Below are 25,819 nucleotides of genomic sequence, written 5' to 3'. Positions count from 1 at the left end.
AGCTGTCAGGGCCCCTCCACAGCCTTCAGCCCTGGGAGCCCACACCCTCGTTCCTCTCCCAGGGCACGCTGAAGCCTTCAGATGAGCACTCCCTCAACTCCGTTCAGAATCGCCGATTGCCTTCCCCCGTCTTCCAACAGGCTCCCCTGCTGCAAGGTTTCCCACCACAGCTGCGGAATGCAGTCATGGGCAAGGACAGGTAATCGGAGGTAGAAGCCAGCACCACGGAGGAGGGTGGGACAAGCAGGAGCTTCGGGTGCTCTTTAAGGGTAGCTGACATGCCACATCCTGGGAACTAAGCTGGAGAACGAAGGAAGTGAAGTCAGGAGAGATGATTGCAGGGAGAAGCTAGACCAGCTGTCAGGGGACCCAGTAAAGCAAAGAATAGCTGTGTTAACCTTAAAAATAAAACTGTCCGCTATCTTTCCATCAAAAATGGGTTTATTCAGGAAGAGCAGAGAATGGCAACTTGGGACAAGCAGGCGGTGGCAAAATCCTAGGCAAGCCCCCCAAACAAAGGGGAGGACGGATCTTTCCTGGAGGAAATGGGGGGAGTTGGTGGAGCTGTTACAAAATGTTCATTGGTGTAAACTGGGAGTTCAAAGTGCAGTGGCTCTTCATTGGCTGAGTGTGACATCTCCCGTTGGCTGGGCTGTGGGAGCAGGGAGAACCCTTTCTCCCTCCTGCCTGCAGAGTGAAGTAGTAGCGAACTCAATTATCTGTCTGCGCAAGTCTTCCTTTTGGGTCTGCAATTGACAACCCGTGGCAGGGCGTGAGCGCTCCCCCTGCTGGCCTCCTCACCCCGTGTTAAATGAGGTTTCCTTCTACCAATTTTCACAGCTGCAAGGGGGCACTTGAGCCAACGAGCAGGAAGGCCAAGTCGCTGCCAACAGGGAAGTGTGGGAACTAGTGCTCTCTGGAGCCCATCTGTCAGTGATCACCAAGGCCAGGCTGTGGCTGTGGGAGCGGCCGCTGAAGCGACCGGAAGATGGTGGTTAAGGTGAGCCAGATGCCTTAGAGAGTGAACAGTGAGCAGGAGGTGGGGAGGTGCCAGCAGGGAGGAGGGAAAGAGGGGCACCCGAGCCCAGTGGGGGAGGGGGATGCCCGCCGTGGTCGTGACGACACCTGCAGAGACTAACCTCGAGGGGTGAGCTTTATCGGAGCGGGGCTCTTTTGCTTCGTTTTAGTGGAGGAGTAGTGATTTGTAAAGCGCTACTAACCATAGCCTTTAAAATAGAGTGGCATGGCTTGAATCCGTTGTTTCTCAGCTTTGTGAATTTGGGCAATGAGTGAATCCCTTAAAAGCGGTTTCTTCATGGGCGAAGTAGGAAGAGTATCATAAAGTGCCTGGCTCGTCCTAAGGGTTAAAGAGATGGTGGCATGATGTCCCGTGATTTTCACATTACATATTAGCCATTTGTCCCTGTGTCAAACTCCTCAGCAAGACTGTGAGCTGCTTGAGGGGCCTGATTTCACACTGTGCCCTGTCTATGGCTCACGGTAAGCACTCGACACATGTTTTGGCAAGCAGGGATGAATTATCTGTGGGCTTTGGGCCAGAGCCCCGCCCCAAGTCCCACGGGTACCTCTCACTGACACATCTTCTTTACTCCTTCTCCTGCTGTGACCCTCGTCCCTAGCCTTCTTGCCCCTCACTGAGGTCGTGCATCCTCCTGGCCTCTTGCAGATAAACTGGTGACCCTACGAGAGCTTCTGACTAAACTTCCCAGGCTTCCAAACCTGGCGGATATTTCACGATAGCCTGGCAAAGGATCGCTGCGCCACCTGCTGGCGATACCTGGGAACTTCCCCTTTTCCAGAACCTGGAATCCGGGGACAAAGAATCCCAAACCCGGAATGCAAGATTCAGGCCGGAGAGAGTGCGGCCCCGAGCCACCTTTAATGAAGTATCCGTGGTGGACAGGCATGCAGACCACGCTCTCCCTTTGAAAACAAGCGCAGATAAGTGTTTTCCCTGCACATGATGACAGGACAGACACAATACTTTATTATGATATTTTGATAGTGATTTTAATTAAATATTTAATTATTTCAATTATTTTTAATTATTTACATGTTAATTATTTATAATATAATTATTCAATTACGGCAGTTCCTGTCGTTGAACTGTTATAAGCTAGGTTCTTAACATAACGTTAAAAAAAAAAAATCTCATTTAGTTTTTACATCTGTCCTGTAAGGAAGAAAATGCTTGTTTTCCACATGGGAAACCTGCAGCTCAGCAAACTCTTCAGACCTGCACTCCCGGCGCCCCGACCAGGTAGGCAGCCCAGCGGGTACTAAACCCAGGACTGTCAGACACCAACCGCCCCTCCCTCCTCTCAAAGATGTAGGGGTTTCAGGAAGATCCACGTCATTTCCATGTAGTTTTCCTTCCATTCTCCATAAGGGTGGGTGGCCGTCCCTGGCATGGCCTTGGGTTTAGGCAGGTACTGCTTCCAGATTGAAGGACCACTGATTTACGGTCCAGGCCTGCTATGAGCCGTTCACAAGCTGTGCCCTCTTTAGCCACTGCAGCAACCGTGGGAGGTAGGTCCTCCTCTAATTGCCAAGTGAGAAAACCTGCCCAGAGTCCCGCAGCTAGGAATTGCTCGAGTCCATGCTCTGAACCACCACTCAACAGGCTTATCTGTGGATTTTTCAGTATCAAATTGCGATTCAAATGTTTATCTTGATTCAATAAGGTAAGAATGGTAGGGACGCCTGGGTGGCTCAGTCGAAGCGACTGCCTTCGGCTCAGGTCATGATCCCAGTGCCCTAGGATCGAGTCCCGCATCTGGCTCCTTGCTCAGCAGGGAGCCTGCTTCTCCCTCTGCCTGCAGCTCCCCCTGCTTGTACTCTCACTCACTCTCGCCCACACACTCTCTCTCTAACAAATAAATAAATAAAATCTAAAAAAGAAAAAAAGATAAGAATGGTAACACAGACCCACGTCCCCCAGCCAGGCAGTCGGGGCTTTTGCCATAATCCCCACTTCTTGGGTCTTAGGCTCTTCCAGCCCTTACAGCGTCTTTCTAGCCAAGTCCCTGCATTAAATCGCTGTTTACTAGAATTATCTAGAGTGTTTGTTTTTCTGATTGGACACCGATTAACACCTTCTAACAAGAAAGACATGTTCTTGGCATTGACCTCTCAGGTTCTCATGGAATAAGAAAAAAACATTTGTTTTGTCTTGACTCATGTTTCCCAAGTCATACAATATTTTAGTTACTTTTAAGATCATGCTCCGGATCTCTCTGATGTGAATGCTACTTTTTTATAGATAATTGTGAAAGAATGATGTAGTTGACCTAAAAGTACTTGGGAACAGGGAAACAGTATGACTGTTTGGGGTTGGTTAGTTGGTTTTGAAACATAGCAATTATTTTTTATTGTATTCATCTGTGGTGTACTACATTCAGCAAAGTAGCTGATGATTTTTTTTTTTTTTTTAATAAAGATTCAAACAATTCTCTCTCCGGACACCCTACTGAGAAAGGAAAAACTGCCCTACCCTGAATCTGGCTAGCAGAACAGACACAAAGCCAGCTACAAAGTTAACTGGAAACAGTATTACTCCCAAGGTCATGCTAAAGCTGTAAAATGTCATAACAAACCCCCTTTTGAGTGACTTCTGTTTTCTTGGTGAGAAACCTAAAATCAGCTGTCAGAAACTTTGCTGTTTAAAATCCAATCAGCGAGAATGAAAGATCCCACCTCTGCCAGGAAGATCTATGTCTTTAACATAGAGAAACAGCCTGCCTTTCAACCCAAATGTAGGCTCCAGATAAGGGTTTTCTAGATAAGAAATTTATATAGCTATCTTCATTTGCTAATTTCCAAGAAGCAAAGCCCTGAGTCTGATTTGCAGTTTACACCCAAAACTGACCCCTTACACACAGCCCTATTTGCTTGAAGTTATCCAAACATTACTTCATTTAAATTTTACCTAAACTCCCTTCCCCCAAATTACATAATAACCTATCTCTTTCTTTCTTTGGTGAAATGCCCCAGGGCTCTGCTGATAGGCAGGCTCTATTTCCTTGAACCAATAAACCTGACTTTGTCAGACTTGGGGTTTGTCCAGATGGCCTTTGGCTGAGCAGGCTAGGACAGCATCCACAGATCCAAATGTTCTTGCCTCACAGTGAAGAACCCCACCCCACCCTCCTTCCCAGCCATCAGGAAAGCTGAATTATTATTCAGAGTTGTTTGACAGGCATAAAACAGATCAAAAGAGTAGAATAGATTGGAAGGGGTCATTCGTCTAAATTCAGAGATAGGAAAACAAGATTGTCTTTATTCCCCAACAGAGAATGCAGCCAAATTATTCTTATAATCCAGATTTAGTGGCTCGCTCCCTAGAAGATGGTGATGAGTAAATGCTTAATATCACTGACAGAGCTGTATTCCAAGGCACCGTTCTGTGAGCCATGAGACATTCTGTCTCCAATAATTTAAGTATTGATTTAATTAGAACCACTCAGTAAATTTTGAGATGTCCTGCCATGATAACCAATAACTTCCATATCATCTGCTTAGTTGATGTAGATTGTATCACAATGTTTTGGTTATCTATTGCTGTGTAACAAATTACCCCCAAACTCAGCAATTGAACACAACAAACATTTATCATGTCACACAGTTCCTGAGGCCAGGAATTCTCGTTATGGACATTGCTAGAATTCTTAGGGAATTTAAATCCAGATAAAAATAAGTTGATACTACTCCTAATTGAATGGAGATACTATGTACTTAAATTACATTAGCATAAATGCAATCTTATGAAAGCCTTTATTGTTGTGTGTCTTCGTATGCACAGTCAGCGTATTGACATTCCTCAGGTCAGGAATACAAATGCAGCTTGTGTTAGGATCCATAACCCATGGAAATTGTACAGTTCAAAAGTTGAGCAAGTCAGGGGTGCCTGGCTGGCTCAGTCGGTGGAGTGTGTAGTTTTGATCTCAAGGTCATGAGTTGGAGCTCCACGATGGGCATTTTAAAGTCTTCTCTAAAATGAATGGTATTTCAGGGCGCCTGGGTGGCTCAGTCGGTTAAGCGTCTGCCTTCGGCTCAGGTCATGATCTCAGGGTCCTGGGATCGAGCCCCACATCAGGCTTTCTCAGTGGGGAGCCTGCTTCTTCCTCTCCCTGCTGCTTCCCCTGTTTGTGCTCTCTCTCTCTGTCAAATAAATAAATAAAATCTTAAAAAAAAAAAAAAATAAAAACAAAACCCAATAAAATGAATGGTGTTTATTCTATGTGGCATATTTTTATATTCAATTAGTATTTAACATGCATTCTGGTAACCTGTCCATATTTTTTAAATACTCATCAGGGCTTCATGAAAGATAAGGCAGTGTGGACTACTGGATGAGTCCAGAGCGAGGGACTCAGGCAAGCCTGAGGCTGAGTACTGGCTATGCCCCTGACTCCTGTATGACCATGGGCAAAGTACTTGACCTCTCTGACCTTCCATTTTCTCCCTAGTAAACTGGGAGTAATATACATAATACATACGTAATGCCATAGAGTTGTTCTGAAGATGGAATGAGATGTGTACGTAAAGCCTCTTGGTGCTGTGCCTGATGTGTCAGTCATTCTTCAAGTGGTAGCTGTAGTTATATTCGGTCCCGCATAAAAAAGGCAGTGAAGCCAAGTACAAACATAGAACCATTTTTAATGTCCATTGGTCGATTTGAGAAGTTAAAAAATTCTGTTAATAAATGCTAATGAACGTGTACAGGTAAGCATAAAGCTCTATTGTGATAAATTCTATATTTTGTTTCCTTTTCTTTCTCTGTGAGTCTGATAAAGCTTTGTCCATACCTTTATGCATAGTCTTTCTGAATCATTTTGTTTGGGGTACGTGTCTTGTTTGCAGCATATAGTTGGGTCTAGTTTTGTGACTCAAAGTGAAAATCTTACTCTTGTAGTAGGTGAGTTAGGCCTGTTCACAACTGGTATGTTTGGTCTGTCAAATTTTATAATGATGTCTATTTTATTTACTATACTTCTTTTTCTACAAGATGTGCGTTCTTGGGGTGCCTGGGTGGCTCTTTTAAGTGTCTAACTCTTGATTTCGCTCAGGTCATGATCTCAGAGTTGTGAGATCCAGCCCGGAACCCGCTTAAGATTCTCTCTCTCCTCCTGCCTCTCCCTCTCCCCACCCCCATGCATGCCCACTTTCTCTAACCAAAAAAAAAAAAAGTGCATTTTTTACTCTTATTTATTAAAACATTCTTAGTATTTAGGAAAGTTCATGTTTTCTTCTGGTGGTTACCTCTGTACTTAGGCCTTGTTTCTTCTGCAGTGTCTAATCAGCTATTAATTCTAGTGTATGGTTCATCTGTAGAGTTTTCTTTTTTTTTAATATTTTATTATTAATCAGAGAGACAGAGAGCACAAGCAGGGGGAGCAGCAGAGGGAGAGGGAGAAGCAGACTCCCCGCCAAGCGGGGAGCCCAATGTGGGACTCGATCCCAGGACCCTGGGATCATGACCTGAGCCGAAGGTAGATGCCCAACCAACTGAGCCACCCAGGTGTCCCTCTAGAGTTTTCATTTGTGTCTTTTTTATATCTTTCTTGTCTCTATTTAACACATTCAAGCTTTTCCTTCTTGAACATAGTAAGAGTTTTATTAACGGTTTGCTTTGTCTGCTGATTTAATCATCTTGTCATTTCTGGGTCTGTTTCTATTCATTTGCTTTTCTCCTCGCTGTGGGTCATATTTTCCTGCTCCTTTGCATGCTCAGAAAATTTTTTTTTTTTAAAGATTTTATTTATTTACTTGAGAGAGAGAGAATGAGAGAGAGAGAACACATGAGAGGGGATAGGGTCAGAGGATGAAGCAGACTCCCCGCTGAGCAGGGAGCCTGATGCGGGACTCGATCCCGGGACTCCAGGATCATGACCTGAGCCGAAGACAGTTGCTTAACCAACTGAGCCACCCAGGTGCCCAGAAAAAAATTTTTTAAGATTTTATTTTTAAGTAATCTCTAGATCCAGTGTGGGACTCGAACTCACAACCCCATGCTCAAGAGTCACATGCTCTACCAACCTGAACCACCCAGGCTCCCCTGTATGCTCAGAAATTTTTGATTGATGGGTTAGCCTGGTGATGGGTGTTAAAGAGGGCACGTTCTGCATGGAGCACTGGGTGTTATATGCAAACAATGAATCATGGAACACTGCATCAAAAACTAATGATATAATGTATGGTGATTAACATAACATAATAATTTAAAAAAAGAAAAAAAATGATTTGGTTTGGGGAAAAAAAAAGAAATTTTTGATTGAATACCAGAACACCAGCATTTTTTTTTTTTTTTTTACTGAATATTGTATCTTGTTTTGAGTACTAGATGTTTTTGTACTCATGCAATATCATTGAGCTTTGTTCTGGGATGAAGTTAAGCTATTTAGAAACAGTTTGATCCTTTCAATTTTGCTTTTTGGGTTGGTTAGGTGGGATCAAAGCAGCGTTTAGTCTGTGACTAATATGACTGTGTTACTGAGGCAATAATTTTCTGAGTACTCTACTCACTGACCATGAGTTGTGAGGCTTCCCACTCTAGCTCGTGAGCGCAAGAACAATTCCTAGCCCTGTGTGACCTCTCAGGATTGTACCCTTTAATCTGAAAGGCTGATTCTTTCCACAGCCTTTGAGTACTTTCCTTGTACACATGCACTGAGACTAGAAAAAGACCCTCTGCAGATTTCTGGTGCAGCTGTCTCCTCTCTGACTCTTGCCCTGCACACTCTAGCCATTTGGCTTCCCAGAACTCCTGATCCCATTTCCTCAACTCAGGGAACCCCCTGGGCTCGAGCTGCATTCCCCCACAACCTGGAGACGTCCCCAGACTGCAAGGGCAGCACTCACTCCTCTCTCCTTGTAGGTTTCCTCTCTCAGGAATCCCTGTTCTTCATAATCTGAGGTACAATGTCTGAAAACCATTGTGTCACGTATTTTGTCTTTGTTTTAGTCATTTCGGGAGGGGGCGGGGGAAGTGAATCCAGTCTCTGTTACTCTGTCATGCTAGAGGCAGAAGTTCTTTAGAAGTTTTTAATGCCCTTTCTCCCCTATTTTCTTTTCTTTTTTCCTTTTTTTTTTTTCTGTATTTCATAACTGGAAGTTTGTATATCTCAATCCTTTTCCTCGATCTCACCCATCTCCCCCACCCACCTTCTTTCTGGTAACCACCAGTTTGTTCTCTGTATTTAAGAGTCTTTTATTGTTTGTTTGTTTGTTTTGCTTTGCTTTTTAGATTCCACATATAAGTGAAATCACGTGGTATTTGTCTTTCTCCAACTGACTTATTTCACTTAGCATGATGCTCTCCAAGCCCATCCATGTTGTTACAAATGGAAAGATCTTACTCTTTTTTATGGCTGAGTAATATTCCTGTGTGTGTGTGTGTGTGTGTGTACCACATACTACATCTTTTTTTATTCATTTATCTATCGATGGACACTTTGGTTGCTTCTATATCTTGGCTATGGGAAGTAATGCACATAGGCCTGCATGTACCTCTTTGAATTAGTGTTTTCATTTTCTTTGGGTAAATACCCAACAGTGGGATTACTGGATTGTGTGGTATTTCTATTTTTAATGTTTTAATGTACCTCCATACTGTTTTCCATAGTGGCTAACGTACCAGTTTGCATTCCCACCAACTGTGCATAGGGTTCCTTTTCCTCCACATCCTCATCAACAATTGCTATTTCTTGTCTTTTTGTACTAGCCATTCTGACAGGTATAAGGTGATATCTCATTACGGTGTTGATTTGCATTTGCCTGATGATGAGTGATGTTGAGCATCTTTTCATGGTCTGTTAGCCATCTGGATGTCTTCTTTGGAAAAATGTCAATTCAGATTCTCTGCCCATTTTTTAATTGGATAATTTGGGGGTTTGGGTGGTGAGTTGTAAAAATTCTTGATATATTTTGGATATTAACCCTTATTGGTTGCATCATTTACAGATATTTTGTCCCATCCAGTGGGTGGTCTTTTTGTTTTGTCAATAGTTTCCTTTGCTGTGCAAAAACTTTTTATTTTGGTGTAGTCCCAGTAGTTTATTCTTGCTTTTGTTACCATTGCCTGAAGAAACCTATCCATAAATATGTTGCTATGGTTGATGTCCAAGAGATTACTGCCTATGTTTTGTTTTAGGAGCTTTATGGTTTCAGTCTCATATTTAGGTCTCTCCTTTATTTTCTTATTTAATTTTTATGATCTGGTTCATTTTTTAAATCAGTATCCTTTAAAGCCCACCTATTGTCTACAATAACTAATAAGCTTATTCTACTTTCTACTTTCTTGCTCCCTTCTCCTATTGCTCCTTTCTGTATTTCAAGTTTGTCATAATATATAACATCTGTACATTGGTCTTCTACCTTTGTCCCCATTTTTGTTTTAATCTTAGAGGTACGTCTATATACTTCAAAATACTCACCATCATGTTTTCTGAAGTTTTCCCAGTCATCATTTGGTTAAATAATACTCATCCTGTAGCAAATCCTCAAGGAGGATTGATGGGTGCAGATTTCTCTATGTTATTATGTCTAAAACTGTTTTTCTTTAGCCTTGATATTTGAAGGGCAACTTCGTTGGGTATAAAACCCTTGGGTTTTCTTGTTTTGTTTTGTTTTGTTTTTTTAAATGGTGTCCATTGTTGCTTTCTTGGTATATAGACCAAAAAGTTTGATGTCAGACTAATTCTTTTGCTGCCAGACTAATTCTTCTTTCTTTTGTAACTTATTTGATATTTTTCCCTGCAGGCCTTAAAGATTTTATCTTTTTCTTTGAAATCTAATAGTTTTATTAGGAAGTGTCTCAGAATTGATATCTCTGGGGTAATTTCCCCAGCACCAAGTGAGGCCATACAATGGATAGGTCTTTTCTCATTTCTTCCTGCCATTCTGGTCAGTCATCAGATCAATACTCAAATTCTACAACTAACTAGATAGTCATGTGCTTGAATCAGAAAAGATCAACACTTTGAATTGAAATATCAATTTGAATGCTAAATGCTAAAACATATAAGTTCTAAGTAGCAACCTAAATATTGTATGGAGAAGCAGACTGTATAACAAATGTCATAAAAGCAAAAAAAAAATTTTATTCACTTTCCAGTATGCTTTGTAAAAGTTATGGAAAACTGGTTTCTTTATGACAACAAAATCAAATTGGAGTTAGTTCAGGTTATCCAGCACTGAGATGTTACTGGATACTATCTTAATGTTTTTTAGTTATCAATTATGAAGTAATACAACACAACACATAAGAGGATATAACAGACATCCATTTATGTAACAGCCACCTAGATTTACAAGATGTTAACATTTTGCTTCAGATTTCTTTTTTTTTTTAAGATTTTATTTATTTATTTATTTGAGAGAGAGAGAGAGAATGAGAGAGAGAGAGCACATGAGAGGGGGGAGGGTCAGAGAGAGAAGCAGACTCCCAGCTGAGCAGGGAGCCCGAAGCAGGACTCGATCCAGGGACTCGAGGATCATGACCTGAGCCGAAGGCAGTCGCTTAACCAACTGAGCCACCCAGGCACCCTTTGCTTCAGATTTCTTAAAGAAATAAAGTGATACCCTTGATCCTTTCCTCTCCCGTTTTTCTTCCTTTCCCCAGGGTCACAGCTATCCAGCAGATGGCAAGTATATCATTTACACAAATCATGTGTTCCCCCCACACAGTATATAGTATTGTTTTATGTGCTTTAAAAATTAATATAATTGAATCTTGTTGTCAGTATCCTTCTGTAACATTATGTTTTTATGCTTTATTTTATGGTACATGTGGTAGGCAGACTAATGGCCTGTCATTGGTTTTCACATCTTAATCCCCAGAATCTGTGACTGGGTTCACAAAAGGGACTTTGTCTTTGTGATTAAGTTAAAGATCTTGAGATGGGGAGATTATTCTGGAATATCTGGATGGGGCTAATGTAATCACAAGTCTTTCTTTTTTTCTTTTTTTTTTTAAGATTTTATTTATTTATTTGACAAAGAGAGACACAGCGGGAGAGGGAACACAAGCAGGGGGAGTGGGAGAGGGAGAAGCAGGCTTTCCACAGAGCAGGGAGCCCAATGCGGGGCTCAGTCCCAGGACCCTGGGATCATGACCCGAGCCAAAGGCAGACGTTTAACAACTGAGCCACCCAGGCACCCCATCACAAGTCTTTCTAAGTGAAAGAGGGAGGCAAGAGAGTCTGAGTCTGAGTGATGCAATGTGAGAAAGACTCAGTCAGCTACTGCTGGCTTTTGAGACTGAAGGGGCCATGAGCCAAGGAATGCAGGCAGCTTCTAGACGCTGGAAAAGGCAAGGAAAATGGATTCTCCCCAAGAGCCTCCTCAAAGGAATGTAGTTGTGCTGACACCTTGATTTAAGTTCATTGAGAACCATTTTTACTTCTGACCTCCAAAACTTTAGGACAATAAATTTGTGTTGTTTTAAGCCGCTAAGTTTGTGATAATTTGTTACGGCAGCCAGAGGAAACTAATGTAGTACATATTTGTGACAAATTAGCTCCTATTGAAAAGGAGTAAAATGTGAAGGATAAGACCCAGTTAAAAACAAAACTCAGGGGGCGCCTGGGTGGCTCAGTCTTTAAGCGTCTGCCTTCAGCTCAGGTCATGATCCCAGGGTCCTGGGATCGAGCCCCGCATCGGGCTCCCTGCTCAGTAGGGAGCCTGCTTCTCCCTCTCCCACTCCCCCTGCTTGTGCTCCCTCTCTTGCTGTGTCTCTCTCTGTCAAATAAATAAATAAAATCTTTGAAAGAAAAACCAAAACTCAGTTCACATGAATGGATTGGATCTTGCTCTGTTCTGTTAAATTAGTTTTTTTTTTTACTTTTTAAAAAACTAATAATGCTAATTGGTTCTCATTCATTATGCCAGAGACTTAAGTCGTAAAAATGGGGAGAAATGAGAGAGTCTAATGTAGCCCCTACATACATACAATAAAAGGTTTTCTTAATATAAATTGGTATAACTATTAAGGAAATACGATTTTTGTAAAAACTGTTAAGTCTGGTAGATTTTGAAATTTGGAACCTAGAATAAAGGTAAAATATAATAAACATGGGGCGCCTGGGTGGCTCAGTCGGTTAAGTGGCTGCCTTTGGCTCAGGTCACAATCCCAGGATCCTGGGATCAAGCCCCGCATTGGGCTCCCTGCTCGGCAGGAAGCCTGCTTCTCCCTCTCCCACTCCCCCTGCTTGTATTCCCTCTCGCGCTGTGTCTCTCTCTGTCAAATAAATAAATAAAATCTTAAAAAAAAAAAAAAAAAATATATATATATATATATAATAAACAAAGGATATATCTGCCCACGCATGTAAGGTTAAAATTTCTAAACAAATTTTGAATGATGGTCCTCATAATTTGATATTAGAAAAATCGTCAGCAACATATAAAGCAGAGCAATGATAATTCCATTAGACATGATTTTCCTGCAGAGCCCTCTCTACGGCTTTATTTTGGAAAAAGAAACAATCTCCTATGTATAGAGACAGAAACTGTGAAAAATAAAATTAATAAATAGCAAGCTTCAGAACTATTTGCATTCGTGTCATAATATTTCATTATAACCCTCTTAAATTCCCACAATTTACTTTTTTTCCCAAAATTCTTTTTTAATGATTTCCTACAAATTCATACAAATTTAAAATTGGTGATTTTTCTGAGCATGCATAGGGAAGTATCCTGGGATTTCTGTGTATTTTTCACAATTGATTATTTTAAGCCTTTTGAAATAGTTGGGTTAAATAACCAGTGCAACAAGTCCTCCATATCTCTTTCACCTATTAAGTGATCGAAAATCATGAGTTTCACCGAAAACAAAAAAATCCAAGATCTGAGACCTATGAAATGGCTCTACAGCTTAAGGATAAGCTGAAATAGGCAATGAGAAACTTTTTGTTGTTGTTGTTGTTGCAAAGAGAACCTTTTAAAATGTCCTTGAATCTAGGTGAAATTATAGGCAAATAAGTTTTCAATGTGAAAAAGATACGTTAAGTTTTTTATTTAAGCGAAATTCACATAACATAGAATTAGCCTTTTTTTTTTTTTTTCTTTTTAGGGGGTTGTGGCATGAGAGAGAATGGGAGAGAAAATCTTAAGCGGGCTCCACACCCAGCCCGACACAGGGCTCAATCCCACGACCCTGAGATCATGACCTGCACTGAAATCAGGACGCTTAACTGACTGAGCCACCCAGGTGCCCTAGAATTAGCCATTTTAAAATGTACAATTCAGTGACAGTACATTCACCAATATTGTGCAACCAAAAAATTATGTTTTTTATGTATTTGCACAGACCTTTAAGACACAGAATTATTCACAAAGTGTTAATACATGATTTCTACAAAGACTCTAATCATTTCAGCTAAAAGAGATCAAATATCAAATAGCTATCAAACAGTAACAACTCTGTCCTTTCTGAAGCCAACAAAGATGTCCAAATCCCTTCAGCTAAAAAGTCAACAGAGATCCAAGAGGTTCCTAATGTTACCGCTGAGAAAAAAAATGTATGCTGTCTTTACACATTTTAATAAGTCAGTAATGCCCAATGACCAACTGGGTGGATAATGTTTCACAGGCTTTTCAAGAGAGAACAGTCATAATTTCCGGGGTAAATTTGTTAGGTATTCATGACATTAGCGATAATGATCCCATGCTGATGTTTGTAATTTTTAGTGCAATGTAATTTGGTCTTGCACTTTTTCAGTCAATTAGCAACTTCAAATATAAGACCCAAATATTTGGAAAAGCTGACAAAATGATTTCTTATTCTCCAGTTAATTTGAACATAGACACTCTTGAATACTCACAGGATTTCACCTACTGAAGGAGCAGTTTCTCCCCTTCTCCCACCTTTGGATCTGCCATTGGAGCCTCCTATTGGCAGAAGGTGATAGGAAGTCAGGGGGCAAGACAGCCTGGGACTCTAAGATCCCACACTCCAAGAGAGTTTTCAGACTCCTAGCTTTCACATTACAGAACCAACTAGAAAAGAGACATTGCAGTTATAAGAGACAATTGGTCAATAGTTGGCACAGTCTACCCCTTTGATTATTGTTTAAATGTCCATTCACCACCACCAAGAAACCTCGTGCTTCCACCTTACAAGATGCAAGGACACATTATACAAATAAAGATTATCTCTCTCTCTCCCTGAAAAGGAGAGATTTAAAGGCCCATCAGTCATTGTATCCCACCCTGGGTGATATTAATTCCTGCCCAAATTATAAAGTTAATCATCACCATCACTCCTCATATAAAATGATAGAGAAAAGGAGGAGGGAAATTTTTACAGATGAATATAAAAACAACAAATAAGGAAGAAAATAGAACAATGGCTCAAGTCCTTGTTATATAACTGGTCACAATTCATGGTTGATAAGCCTAACTTCCTTCTTCCGCTATCCATTTCATGTTCCTTTTCATCTCTGGTAGCAGTTCAGGTGAGTTTCTTCACTCAGAGGAGTGACCCCAACCTTCTTTATTGAAAGGACTGGTTCTTTAGTGTCCTATCTTTATTGGTTGCTGTAGCCTTCCTTTATGTTTTACTAGAAGGTTTTCCACACATCATGCTCCCTTGGTGTATCAGGAGCCCTTTCCCCTTGGTAATCAGGATCAGTCACCCAGACAACCTGCCTGTTGGTTCAAGGGCATGAAGAGCCCTCATGGTCAATGACAGTCCCCATAATGGACCTGCCCACCAGGTGGATGGCTGACCCCTTTGGGGATGGTGCCATACTGGGAACCAAGCATCAATATCTGTTAGTGGCTGAACCACCATGCAGTAGCCACAGTAGCGGGACCACTCTAGTGAAAGGAAGCATAGGTTGTTGAGTCCAAGCATTGCCCATGTCCCCTTTGTCTGCACTGGGCAAGGGCAGGGGTGATAGGGAAAAGAGGCTAAGTGACATCCACAGAATAGGGCATGTTGTTCTTCTGATTGTTAGGGTCCTCCTCTGCTCTTTGGTGCACATTCACATGGGGTGTTAGATATTTTCCCAACTTTTGCCCATTCCAAGGTGTCAACGCACGTTTCCCCTTCTCAGACCTCCTTGTCCCCAGTCTTTTATTTTCCAGGTCCCTGGCTATCTAGCCAAATCATTAACAATATAGACCATCTCTTTGGCTGTCTCCCCATCCAGGCAGTCCCGCCCAGGATTAGTCTTCCGTGTCGTCTTTCAGACACCCTCCTGGGTGAAGCCACAACATTGCAGCTGTCCACTTCTGGCTGACAGCCACATATCATAAACTGAGCTTAAGGGGTGTGTGGGTGGCTCAGTCAGCTAAGTGTCTGACTCTTGATTTTGGCTCAGGTCATGATCTCAGGGTCGTGAATGTTGAGCCCCACATCCAGCTCAATCTGAGTAGGGAGTCTGCTTAAGATTGTCTCTCTCTATCCTCTGTCCCTCCCCCCATGTTCCCCACCCTGCTCATGAGCACACATGCTCTCTCTCTTAAAAAAAAAAAAAAAAAAAAAAAAAAACTAAGCTTAAGTTTTTTCTCAGTGATCTGGTCATAGAAAACTCCCCTTTGGAACTAGGTTATGTGGGCTGTCACCTGCCATCTCAGAAACGGAAGAGCCTTTCTTATCTAGAACCTGGTAAAATAAATGATACCCATTCTTCAGCTAAGTACTTGCACCATTGGGCTCAGTTATTGGTTCTACTTGAAAGAAGAAAAAGAGAAATGAAGCAGATGCAGAATTATCTTCACAGCAGCTAAAAAAAAGAACTATTTCAGGAATTTCCTCAAGACACCTTGAGCCTACTGGAGAAATAATGAGAACCCAAACTGAGCTTCAAGAAAGCCAAAAGACCACAGAACTAGATTTGGGGGGGAGAAAACTGCTCTCTTTCTCCTTTCTACTCATTCATCCATCGATTTTTTTCTTATTTTTCAACTTGTTTATTCATCTGTTGTAACATTTATTGATCGTCTATTTTATGCCAAGCACAGAGTGGCTACAACAGTGAACAAAACAAAGCCCATGCCCTCACAGAGCCTCTGTCACAGAGGCAGGAAATGTGACAATTAGGTGAGTTAATACATACAAAGTACATAGAATAGGACCTGACATATGTTAAGCACAGAGGAAATGTTTTTTCTTACATTCCTTTTTCTACCCATAATGTCACACAGAAAGAGAGAAAATTTGAGAGTGGGGAAGGAGCCTTATGGGGCAGACAATCCAATCTTCACATTAGAGACACAGAAATGGAGGCCCAGAAGAGGCCCCTCAGGGTAACAGTGGTGGGGCCCACATCACAACCTGAGACCAAGGTGGGCACTCCAAAGTGTGACTTGAGAGATCCCAGCCTAGCATCATTGAGTCAGATAACTAAATATATGTGCCAACCCCATTGCTCCATAATTATATAACTCTGGGCAGGCTCTATTAACCCATGAGGAAAAGGAGGAGGATCTTGAGAGGTTCCACTGAGACACTGAATATGATGGCGCCTTTAAAGAGAAAGGTGATCCTACTTGTGAGGGGAGAAACTTCAGTGTTTCCTTGCTATTCCTTTCTGATTTTGTCTTGAAAGGACTTTCTTGAAAGATGGAATACAGTACAACCCGTGAGAACCACCTCTGCCTAATTTAAGCAAAGGAAAGTCTTGGGATGCTTTGGGGATGGCCACAGACTTGAAAGAAAGCCAAAGTTCCTGGTTTCTAGAGGTCTGGTTCAGGAGCCCAGGGAAGGCTCTTCAGAGTCCTGGCCTCTGAATGAATCTTCTCTAACCATCTCCAGTTTTGTACTGCTCTAATTCAGATTCTGGGAGAGAGCCCCTCTTTGAGTTACCTGCCAATACTTGAGTGAGGGAGGGAAAGCATCTTGAGTGACACTCCTATCAAGACTGTATCCAATGTAGGGCACCTGGGTGGCTCAGTTGGTTAAGCGACTGCCTTCAGCTCAGGTCATGATCCTGGAGTCCCGGGATCGAGTCCCACATCGGGCTCCCTGCTTGGCAGGGAGTCTGCTTCTCCCTCTGACCCTCCCCCCTCTCATGTGCTCTCTCTCATTCTCTCTCTCTCAAATAAATAAAATCTTTAAAAAAAAAAAAAAGACTGTATCCAATGTAGAAGCCTATTTCCACAAAACAAAGCAGTGGTGCTCCTAGCAGAAGAACAGGAGTTGGGCTCTGGGCAGGCACACCCAACAGATGTCCACTACACTTAGCTCAGTGATTTGGTCACAGAAATATGTTTGCCAATCAAATCTTAATTCACTGACACTGTCCCTTTGTCTTCTTACCAGTTAAAAGGAGAAGAAACCTGCATGTGATGGCTAATTTCATGTGTTGATTTGACTGGGTTAGGGGATGGCCAGATAGCTACTTACACATCATTTCTGAGTGTGTCTGTGAGAATATTTCCCAAGAGATTAACATTTGAATCACTAGACTGAGTAAAGAAGATAGTCCTTGCCCATGCAACTGGGCATCACCCCATCCATTCAGGGTCTGAAAAGAACAAAAGAAGAGGAAGAGTGAATTTTCTCTTTTGCTTGATCTAGGACATCCACCTTCTCCTGTCCTTGAACATTGGTGCTCCTGTTTCTCAGGCCTTTGGACTCAGACCAGGACTTAATACTGTCAGCCCCCTAATCCTCAAGCTTTTGAACTCAGATTGGGGCTATCAGTTTCCAAGGACAAAGACCAAAATCTATATTTCTTATAATACCATGAGCCCCTTCAGTGGCTAGAGCAATGCTATGGAAACTCTCACCTGCCATCAGTCCCTCTTGGCCTCTGGATCCTGATGCAAAGGTTCTGCGTCAGTCCAGGTCCTCCAAGAAGCCAACCCTGAGATAAAGGGGAGGGAACTGGGAAAGTCTGGAAGCAACATTAATACCCATGCAAATTTGACCCTGAGTGAAGAAGACAGGGAAGAAAGACTGGCTGGAGGTATCCTAGACCTCTGTGTGATGTAAGGAAGGTTCTGCCAAAGGAGAGAGCCTTCCAACCAAAGTTGGCCATCAGAAGAGATCCATGTCTTCCAACAATGTGGATGCCTCCACCTCCCTGGCTGAAGCACCCAGTCACTGGCTGGGAGTAGGCCAGTAGCAGCGGTCAGTTACACCCCTGCCGTTTGAGGTCAATGAGATTCACTGTAGGGCCACAGCAGGTTCATGGTCATCTGTGCCTATGAAATTCTGAGAATCTAGGTCTGTTGACTATCTAGGTCTAAATGATTATTCATTTTGTCTTATACCTTCCTCGTGAGGTTTCTGATTTTTTTTTTTTAAGAAAAGCCCATGTCCTTGGCTAAAATATTAGATATGCCTAGTTGAAGAGAGCACTAAATTCTATATTTCTTTACTTCAATTGTAGCAATGCAAAAGTATAATTACAGTAAAATTGCCTGTGATCATGATGCTGATGCCCAGCTTTGCAACTTTTGAATTTGTTCTATTAATTCACCCATGAATTAATATGCCTCTCATGAATCAAATTCACACAAGACTGGTTTATAAGCCATCATGCTAATTTATTAATGTTAAAGAAGATACAATCTTTGTAGTAAGCCACGATGTGGCTTTGATATTAGACCTCATAGATCTGAGGCAGCAGAATTAGAGATCAAAGCTGCAAGGTAAGCATGGTGACCAAGGAAAGGAGGCTGTGGGGGAGGCTTTATGGATCTCTTCTGCACCACTGGTGGGCGTGCTCAGCTTCTACATGGAAGAGGGATCCAAGATTCTGGCATCTTCTCTCTGGCATGTGGAGATGGGCAGCTGCTGATGGGGCACTGACTCAGCCTTAGTAATAACACTGTTTATCACTTTCCATCCTCTCCTTCTGCTCTACGGTAGCCAGTTAATGAGAATTTTAATCTTGCTGCATAGTCGGTTTATGCAGTCAGTAAACCTGTATATGAACATGAACATAAACCCTTATATTCAATAAACTCTTAAATATGAACATGGTAATGGTACTGGGTATTGGGACTACAATGCCAAGTAAGGTATGAACCTGCTCTTCACTTGCAGTGATAATGTAAAATATATAGATAACTGACTAGAACATATATCTGGAAGACCCCACTGTTTTCTTCACTTTGCCCTCCGTGGACCCCACATGGGTGATCATGACACCTACTTCTGCTAATTCTTGGATTTAGACTCAGGCTCCCGGTGGTCTTCAGAAATCTAAACATTTATCTGCCACTTTCAGTGTCTCTTCTTCATTCTCTTGCCCTTGCCAACCACCATTCCTTCTTCCCCTAAGGTTCTTGCTTGGCTAAAGGTAGAGAACATACCCCCAAAGTTTTCTACCTTCTCTCTGCAAGTAGTTTTCTTTGTGAGCATCTCAATCCTCATAGCTCCCTAATCATCTCGGTGCTGTTACCTCTCAAATTAGGATCGCTAGACCTCTCCTTTCTCTCAAGTTGCTGACCTACATTGTCCCTGCATATTTCTACTTGGATGGCTTGCCAGGAACCTCAAACTCAATCCAAGCCAATTCATTATCTTCCCACCAAACCAGTTCTACCTGCTGCCTCTCTGCCTTGGTTTGGCACCATCATTCTTTCAAGCACCTTTTCTTTCCCATGTTGTTCATATTTGAGCAGTTTTAAGACCTGTAAATGCTGCCTCAATCATAGCCCTGGCAGATCCCACTACCACCACCCTGCTTCTGTCCCTCATTATTGGTCTCTTATTAAATAGCATCTTAATTATTTTCCCTCACTCTAGTCTCTCACTCTTTAGATACTTACTCCTCAAAGATATGAGGTCAGTCTTTTAAATCAAAGTGGAACCATGTCATTTCCTGGTTCACAAAATGTCAGTGGGTCCCTATTGTCCACCAAGAGGACAAATCCCATGGTGTGGAATCCAAGTCCTTTCTAATGAGGCCTCAAATAATACTTTCTGACCTTACCTCACTCTAACTTCTATACCTTATTTTCCATTCAAAATTCGCTACTTACTAGTCTCCAAACACAACCCTCATTTTTCCCACTTCCAAACTTTTTCTTTTACTGTGTCCTACCTCAAATGCCTTATCTTTTCACCCTACCCACCCCATTCATAACCATCATTCATAACCCAATAAAGCAATGGGCAGAGGACCTTGATAGACATTTTTCCAGGGAGACATAAAAATGGTCAGAGGGCACTTGAAAAGATGCTCAGTATTGCTAATCATCAGGGAAACACAAATTCAAACCACAATGAGATATCACCTCACACCTGTTAGAATAGCTAATACCCCAAAGACAAGTGTTGGTGGGGATGTGGAGAAAAGGGAACCCTGTTGGTGGGAGTATAAACTAGCTACTATGGGAAATGGTATGGAGGTTTCTCAAAAATTAAAACTAGAACTACCATATCACCCAGCAATCCCATTGCTAGTTATATATGGAAATATAGGGTATGGAAACAACCTAAGTGTCAATGAATGAATGGATAAAGAAAATATTACACACATTATGTATAAAAATCATATATCATATATATCAATCATATATGTGAATTATATATATGGAGAGAGAGAGAGATAAAATTCAGCCATTTAGAAAGAAGGAAAGCCCGCCATTTGGGACAACATGGCATTATGCTAAGTGAAATAAGCCAGACACCAAAAGATAAATACTGTATGATATCACTTACATGTGAAATCTAAAACAGTTGAACTCATGCAAGCAGAGTGGAGTGATAGTTGCTAGGGGTTGGGGGGAATGAGGATATGCTAGTCAAAGAACACAAACTTGCCGTTATAAGAGGGACAAGTTCTGGGGAGCTAACGTACAGTGATACTGTATGGTATACTTGAAACTTGCTAAGAGCGTAAATCTTTTTTTTTTCTTTTTTTTTTTAATTTATTTTTATTATTATGTTATGTTAATCACCATACATTACATCATTAGTTTTTGATGTAGTGTTCCATGATTCATTGTTTGCGTATAACACCCAGTGCTCCATGCAGAACGTGCCCTCTTTAATACTCATCACCAGGCTAACCCATGCCCCCACCCCCCTTTCTCTAGAACCCTCAGTTTGCTTCTCAGAGTCCATAGTCTCTCGTGGTGCTAAGAGCGTAAATCTTAGAGGAGTTCTCACCACACACACACAAAATTACTTGAGGTGATTGGTGTGTTAACTTGATTGTGTAATCATTTCACAATCTATGAGTAAATCGAACTGTCACATTGTATACCTTAAACATATACAATTTTTGTCAGTTATACCTCAATAAAACTGGAAAAAATTACTTTTATCCCTAAGAAAATCTTAGCCATCCTTTAAAGTTTAGTTCAAATTCCCTGCGTCAGTAAAGCATCGCCAGATTTTTCTCCTTGGAAGCTCTCTCACTATTGATTGCTGCTTCTTATGGCACCTACTACAGTTTACCTAGTAACAGCGCATAGGAATAGGAACATCTTATCTCCACTACTCAGTCGTAAGGAAGCTTATCTTTCTTTTTGCATTCCCTCATCCAGTGCCCCACGGTGTCAAAGTATGGTCCACATCGTTAAGCATGTTGCCCAGTTTAGCTGAAATTTTTTCTTTTTGTATCAAGACTTTTACTATAAAGGAAACAGTACATTGATTTACATACACTCTGGTACAAGCTCTTTGTCTCATGTCGGACCATTAACAAGCAATTCACTGACCAGCACCAGACACAGTCCACACTTGGAGTAGTACGGCCCTAGGACACAGTATCTTCCAATACATATTTTAAGTGAATAAGTTAAAAATATTGGCTGTTGGGCAGTCTTACCCTCCTCTATTAAAAGTCATTACCTTATTCAGAGCTTGTTCAGTGAGAACAGCCTTTTCCCAGGGCCTTTATTAAAAATTAGCAGCAATGTCCGCAATAGGCAAACTGTGGAAAGAGCCGAGATGCCCTTCAACAGATGAATGGATAAAGAAGATGTGGTCCCTATATACAATGGAATATTACTCAGCCATCAGAAAGGATGAATACCCAACTTTTACATCAACATGGATGGGACTGGAGGAGATTATGCTAAGTGAAATGAGTCAAGCAGAGAAAGTCAATTATCATATGGTTTCACTTATTGTGGAACATAAGGAATAGCATGGAGGACATTAGGAGAAGGAAGGGAAAAATGAAGGGGGGGAATCGAAGGGGAAGATGAACTGTAAGAGACTATGGACTCAGAAACAAACTGAGGGTTCTAGTGGGGAGGGGGGTGGGGGGATGGGTTAGCATGGTGATGGGTATTAAGGAGGGCACGTACTGAAAGGAGCACTGGGTGTTATATGAAAACAATCATGGATCACTACATCAAAAACTAATGATGTACTGTATGGTGACTAACATAACATAGTAAAATAAAATTAAAAAAAGAAGATGGAAAAAAAAATAATCAGCTATTTTTTTAACTTCTCAGTTACCTGAGATGGTATTAACAGTTGGGGCAAATGAGAAAACCCTTGAAAAGCTGGAGAATAAAATGTCCATAGGGACTCTGAAAACCTCCAGCATATTCTTGGGAATCTAAAAGGCCACATGCCTGTGCAGAATTGTGTGCATGCTCAGGAAAGACTGAGAAGGCCCTGGTCTCTCACTTCCAGATAATGTTGATGCTCTGCACAATCCAGAATTGTAAATTGCCTTCTAAAACACTGAAAACAGGGCGCCTGGGTGGCTCAGATGGTTAAGCGTCTGCCTTCGGCTCAGGTCATGATCCCAGGGTCCTGGGATCGTGTCCCACATCGGGCTCCCTGCTCCTTGGGAGCCTGCTTCTCTCTCTCTCTCTCTCTCTCTCTGTCTCTCATGAAGAAATAAATAAAATCTTTAAAAAAAAAAAAAAGACTGTTTAAAACACTGAAAACATGCCCCCACATAAACACAGAGCCCTTTAGCATAAGCTCAGAGACTTGCTGGTTCAAGGCATTTAAGAAAATCTCAGACCAGTCATGAACAGACCATGAAGCTGACTGAACAGAGTATTCAGTGGCCACAGATGGCAAAGAATACACACTTTATAGAATCCGTTCAGTAGAGTCGCTAAACAAACAGAAATGACAATAAATGCTGAGCAGGGGAGAATCTAATTTAAGTCTAGTTTCAACCAAAATTATGAGATAAGCAAAGAAATGGGAAAGTATGGCCCATATGCAGCCATGGGGAAAGCAGTCAATAGAAACTGCCCCTGAGGAAACCCAGACATTGGACTTTGTAGACAAGGACTTTAAATTAGCTATTATAGATATGTTCAAAGAACTAAAGGAAACTATGTCTTCAGAAAAAAAGGAAAGCATGAGAATAATACCTCGCCAAATAGATAATATCAATAAAGAGAAATTATTTTAAAAAGATAGAAAACTGGGTGTTTATTTTTAAAAATTCATTTATTTATTTTAGAGAGAGAGGGAGCATGAGCGGGAAGGGCAGAGGGAGAGAGAGAATTCCAAGCAGACTCTATGCTGAACGCAGAGCCTGACGCAGGGCTCAATCCCATGACCCTGAGGTCATGACCTGAGCTGAAACCAAGAGTCACATGCTTAACCAACTGAGCCACCCAGGCACCCCAGAAATTTGGGTGTTGAAAGTACAATCACTGAAATAGAAAATTCACTAGAAGGGCTCACCAGAAGATTTGAGCTGGCTGAAAAAATCATCAGCAAACTTGAAGATAATTTGTTTTTAGACTATCCAGTCTGAAAAAGAGAAAGACAAAAAGAATAAAGCAAAATGAAAAAGCCTCAAAAAAGTGTGGGGCAACTTCATCAAAATAAAAAGCTTTTGCACAGCAAGGAAACAGTAGACAAAACCAAAAGGCAACCTATAGAATGGAAGAACATATTTGCAAATGTCTTATCAGATAAAGGGCTAGTATCCAAAATCTATAGAGAACTTATCAAATTCAACACCCAAAAAACAAATAATCTAATCAAGAAATGGGCAGAAGAAATAAACAGACATTTCTGCAAAGACTTACAGATGGCCAACAGACACATGAAAAAATGCTCAACATCACTAGGCATCAGGGAGATACAAATCAAAACCACAATGAGATACCACCTCACACTGGTCAGAACGGCTAAAATTAACTCAGGAAACAATAGATGTTGGCAAGGAAGCAGAGAAAGGGGAATCCTCTTACACTGTTGGTGTAATGAATGCGCCACTCAGGTGCCCCGCTTGAAAATATTTTTAAAAATAATAATGGCTAGGGGTGCCTGGGTGGCTCAGTCGTTAAGCATCTGCCTTCAGCCCAGGTCATGATCCCAGGGTCCTGGGATCGAGTCCCACATCGGGTTCCCTGCTCAGCGGGGAGTGTGCTTCTCCCTCTCCAGCTCCCCCTGCTTGTGTTCCCTCTCTTGCTGTCTCTCTCTGTCAAACAAATAAATAAAATCTTAAAATAATAATAATAATAGTAATAATAATAATAATGGCTGAAAACTAACCACATTGGGTGGAAAACATTTTTCTACATGTCCAAGAAGCTCAAAAATTCCAAGTAAGACTAACTCAAAGAGATTTACATTTAGACATTTCATAATCAAATTGTCAAAAGACACAGTGAATCTTAAAAGCAGCAAGAGAGAAGTGACTCGTCATATCAAAGGGATCCTCAATAAGATTAACAGCTTATTTCTAATCAGAAACCATGAAGGCCTGAAGACAGTGTAATGACATATTTAAAATGCTGAAATTAGGGGCACCTCGGTGGCTCAGTCGTAAAGCATCTGCCTTCGGCTCAGGTCATGAATCCCAGGGTCCTGGAATTGAGCCCTGCATCGGGCTCCCTGCTCGGCGGGAAGCCTGCTCCTCCCTCTCCCACTCCCCCTGCTTGTGTTCCCTCTGTCGCTGTCTCTCTTGGTCAAATAAATAAAATCTTAAAAAAATAGAATAAAATAAAATGCTGAAATTAAAATATTGTCAATCATGTATTCTATGCCCACAAAAACGTAGAAGAAATCAAGACATTCCCAGATAAACAAACAAAAAATTATGATAACACACTGCTAGCAAACCTGCCCTACAAGAAATATTAAAGGAGGTTCTTCAGATTGAAATGAAAGAGCACTAGACAATAACTTGAATCCACACAAAGAAATAAAAAACCCTGGTAAAGGTAACTACAGAGATAAAAATAAAAAGACAGTTTAAGAGAAAGACATGTATCATATGACCTCACTGATATGAGGAATTCTTAATCACAGGAAACAAACTGAGGGTTGCTGGAGTGGGGGGTGGGGTGGGAGGGATGGGGTGACTGGGTGATAGACACTGGGGAGGGTATGTGCTTTGGTAAGCGCTGTGAATTGTGCAAGACTGTTGAATCTCAGATCTGTACCTCTGAAACAAATAATGCAATATATGTTAAAAAAAAAAAAAAAGAAGAAGAAGAAGATAGCAGGAGGGGAAGAATGAAGGGGGGGAAATCGGAGGGGGAGATGAACCATGAGAGACTATGGACTCTGAGAAACAAACTGAGGGTTCTAGAGGGGAGGGGGTGGGAGGATGGGTTAGCCTGGTGATGGGTATTAAAGAGGGCACGTTCTGCATGGAGCACTGGGTGTTATGCACAAACAATGAATCATGGAACACTACATCTGAAAAAAAAAAAAAGACAGTTTAATTGTGCTCTTTGTTTATAACTCTTTTCTTCTTCATGATTCAAAGCACAAGTGCATAAAGCAGTAATTATAAAACTCCATTGATGGCTTATAATTATAAAGATATAATTTGTATGAGAATAACTGCAAAAAGGAGGGAAGAGAGAACAAAGCTATATTGGAGCAAAGTTTTTATATTCTTTTAAAATTTAGTTGGTATTAATCACATTTAGATTGTTATGT

At 41.4% G+C, this 25,819-nt stretch overlaps 1 long non-coding RNA gene across 1 annotated transcript; it reads left to right on the top strand.

Annotated features, from left to right (window-relative positions):
• Positions 1-675: 675 nt before the first annotated feature.
• Positions 676-18,331, top strand: LOC123850526 (uncharacterized). Its single transcript, XR_006792368.2, has 3 exons — positions 676-1,000; positions 2,202-2,281; positions 17,291-18,331. It is a non-coding gene; the product is annotated as an uncharacterized LOC123850526 (long non-coding RNA).
• The last annotated feature ends 7,488 nt before the right edge of the window (positions 18,332-25,819 follow it).

This window comes from Mirounga angustirostris, unplaced genomic scaffold (assembly GCF_029215605.1).
Source record: "Mirounga angustirostris isolate CCGP_5_RB_7025 unplaced genomic scaffold, mMirAng1.0.hap1 SCAF_10, whole genome shotgun sequence".
Classification (NCBI taxonomy): domain Eukaryota; kingdom Metazoa; phylum Chordata; class Mammalia; order Carnivora; family Phocidae; genus Mirounga; species Mirounga angustirostris.
The sequence above is the reverse complement of the archived record's forward strand: the minus strand, read 5'-3'. Positions and strand labels throughout refer to the sequence as shown.